Raw genomic sequence first — 3,787 nt, 5'->3', positions numbered from 1 at the left:
AAAGACTCCCGAACGCGCTATTCCACGCTATGACGTCAGAAACTCGGCATGCTCAACGCTCAATGTTCGGATGCACGGTCTGTGTGCCGACGGCTTTACAGCAGGCCCGTCTGAGAAAGTGCGCCTCTAACTGGCAAGAAAGTTACCGGCGAGTTCACGTGACCATCCAACTGAGCGCGTCCTCATACGAGCCACTGAAACTGATCCCCCGCTAAGTGTGACTTGTAATTTAACCAATTCCTCGTCATTTTCGAGTATATCAGTTTCCATGCTACTTTAATCTCCGAAAGGTAGCAGCGAAATATGAAAAGTGGTAAAATATTTAAAAATACAGGGTGTCAAGAGGAAGAATGGTCAGTATTCAGGGCTGTATCATTTGAACTAAATAAAACTTCATATCGACATCTGCCCTGTTCCAAAAGTTCTCCGAAATAGAGCATATTTAAGGTCATGTTTAAATGTTTTTCTTGAATAACTCGAAAACTAGAGACTCTCAAAAAAAATGTCGCAATAAAAAATGAAACTACATTAAATTTCCGATCAAAAAGGTCACATTCATTTTTTTCTCGAGAACTAACAGTTGGTGCGAAGAGAGCGAGAGAATATTGAAAATCTTTCGCGACGAGCATGCTCTGTAGCTTAGTGGTTCTTGTTTTTTTTGATAGTTTGCCGACTTGATACACCACTGTGTTCCATATCAAATTGCTCGTCTCGACTTCCTCTGCACCACTGTGCTGCGTTGTAGGCAATGACGATGTAATGTACTGAGCATATATATGAAGATCATATCTTTTCTTTCGGACATGTCCGAAAGAACAGATGCCATCTTCATATATACATAGTTAAGGCTCACCGTCCATTTGACCATCTTCTCCTGTGCGGATGCACGAACAGTGCCCGAACACTTACGAGAATCGACATTAAAGCCGCGAGTAATGAGCATAATGGGCAGGAACACTATGAATGTAGTGCGGGACAATAAGTTCCGAATGTGGGTTTCACGAGAGGCGTGCCAGACATAAGTCCCTGCAGTCGCATTGTCGTCTGTGTCCTCGGTGGCTCAGATGGATAGAGCGTCTGCCATGTAAGCAGGAGATCCTGGGTTCAAGTCCCGGTCGGGACACACGTTTTCAGCTGTCCCCGTTGACTTATATCAACGCCTGTGTGCAGCTGGGGGTATTAATTTCCTTGTAATGTAATGAGTAACACAAAAAGTAACAATGATTATTACATGTGTTCTCTCTCGGTAACCAAATGAAGTTTTTTTCTTCAAATGATCGTTCCTGTCACATCCTTGAATATGGAACATTTCTTCTGCGACAGCCTGCATTCTCAGGTGCTCTGCTATCTACGCCCTCTTTAAAAGCAGTTGATCATGGTCGCGTGGTAGTTTAAATACTTAATTTTTCTTCTTTGTTCTCAATCCGTTGATCGGTGTTGTACTCATTTTCCCCCGTCTACCGCAAGTCTCTTTAGTTCACAATATGTTTTTTTATTGAAGGGCTTCTCTTTTACTGCACGACGTACTTAATACTTGGACTTCCTCGTGCATTCTTTATAGCCACTTTTCCTTATACCAATTTCACAAAGAAGAGAAAATTCTATATAGGTGTCCAACCCATTGGTCACTCTGTTTCTTGCAACTCCTGCGCAACGACCTTTTTGCTTCTACACTGTTGAAAACTTCTTCATTGCTCATTCCCTCTGTTTACGAAATGCTTAAGATTTATCTCTAACACTATGCGCTTAGTCTCTGCCGCTCTGGCTCCCCAGATGCCCTGCCCTCCGAGACACATAGGACAAAATTTCAAATAAAACTTCCTACGTAATGTTCCCTGGCGTTTAAGCTAATATTTTTCGAAGTTAGCAGTTTCTTCTTGTTATTAGCTACTGTTTTAGCTACTGGAACTCTGTATGTAATGTCCTGGTATGATCTACCATACTCTGTTGTTTTACTACTCGTTTATGGAGTGCCCGATGACTTGCTTCAGATTCTACCCAGTCGTAGGCTTGCTGCTATTTTCTTTCGGAAAATGCTCATGCCATCTAACACGTTTGAGAGACTGTTTTCATATTCGAATAACACTGCTCTACCATCTGCAAATCCAAGTATGCTTATTTTACAGGGACAAAAGATTACATCCGTGTCTTACATCCTTTTTAACTCTAGCACTTCTTTTATAGTGTTCCCTTCTTTTGTACAGGGTGTTTCAAAAATGACCGGTATATTTGAAACGGCAATAAAAACTAAACGAGCAGCGATAGAAATACACCGTTTGTTACAATATGCTTGGGACAACAGTACATTTTCAGGCGAACAAACTTTCGAAATTACAGTAGTTACAATTTTCAACAACAGATGGCGCTGCAAGTGATGTTAAAGATATAGAAGACAACGCAGTCTGTGGGTGCGCCATTCTGTACGTCGTCTTTCTGCTGTAAGCGTGTGCTGTTCACAACGTGCAAGTGTGCTGTGGACAACATGATTTATTCCTTAGAACAGAGGATTTTTCTGGTGTTGGAATTCCACCGCCTAGAATACAGTGTTGTTGCAACAAGACGAAGTTTTCAACGGAGGTTTAATGTAACCAAAGGACCGAAAAGCGATACAATAAAGGATCTGTTTGAAAAATTTCAACAGATTGGGAACGTGACGGATGAACGTGCTGGAGAGGTGGGGCGACCGCGTATGGCAACCACAGAGGGCAACGCGCAGCTAGTGCAGCAGGTGATCCAACAGCGGCCTTGGGTTTCCATTCGCCGTGTTGCAGCTGCGGTCCAAATGACGCCAACGTCCACGTATCGTCTCACGCGCCAGAGTTTACACCTCTATCCATACAAAAATCAAACGCGGCAACCCCTCAGCGCCACTACCATTGCTGCACGAGAGACATTCGCTAACGATATAGTGCACAGGATTGATGACGGCGATATGCATATGGGCAGCATTTGTTTTACTGACGAAGCTTATTTTTACCTGGACGGCTTTGTCAATAAACAGAACTGGCGCATATGGGGAACCGAAAAGCCCCATGTTGCAGTCCCATCGTCCCTGCATCCTCCAAAAGTACTGGTCTGGGCCGCCATTTCTTCCAAAGGAATCATTGGCCCATTTTTCAGATCCGAAACGATTACTGCATCATGCTACCTGGACATTCTTCGTGAATTTGTGGCGGTACAAAATGCCTTAGACGACACTGCGAACACCACGTGGTTTATGCAAGATGGTGCCCAGCCACATCGCACGGCCGTCTTTAATTTCCTGAATGAATATTTCGATGATCGTGTGATTGCTTTGGGCTATCTGAAACATACAGGAGGCGGCATGGATTGGCCTCCCTATTCGCCAGACATGAACGCCTGTGACTTCTTTCTGTGGGGACACTTGAAAGACCAGGTGTACCGCCAGAATCCAGAAACAACTGAACAGCTGAAGCAGTACATCTCATCTGCATGTGAAGCCATTCCGCCAGACACGTTGTCAAAGGTTTTGGGTAATTTCATTCAGAGACTACGCCATATTATTGCTACGCATGGTGGATATGTGGAAAATATCGTACTATAGAGTTTCCCAGACCGCAACGCCATCTGTTGTTGACAATTGTAACTACTGTAATTTCGAAAGTTTGTCTGCCTGAAAATGTACTGTTGTCCCAAGCATATTGCAACAAACGGTGTATTTCTATCGCTGCTTGTTTAGTTTGTATTGCCGTTTCAAATATACCGGTCATTTTTGAAACACCCTGTATATCTGTATATGGTATTGTGGGGATTATTAATAAAGGGG

General features: G+C 43.4%; 1 non-coding gene across 1 annotated transcript; it reads left to right on the top strand.

Moving 5' to 3' along the window:
* The first annotated feature begins 1,048 nt into the window (after positions 1-1,048).
* On the top strand, positions 1,049-1,123 carry Trnat-ugu (transfer RNA threonine (anticodon UGU)). The gene has a single exon. It is a non-coding gene; the product is annotated as a tRNA-Thr (tRNA).
* The last annotated feature ends 2,664 nt before the right edge of the window (positions 1,124-3,787 follow it).

Source organism: Schistocerca gregaria, chromosome 1 (genome assembly GCF_023897955.1).
Source record: "Schistocerca gregaria isolate iqSchGreg1 chromosome 1, iqSchGreg1.2, whole genome shotgun sequence".
In the NCBI taxonomy this organism is placed as follows: Eukaryota; Metazoa; Arthropoda; class Insecta; order Orthoptera; family Acrididae; genus Schistocerca; species Schistocerca gregaria.
Note: the sequence above shows the minus strand (reverse complement) of the source record. Positions and strands in the feature narration are given on the sequence as shown.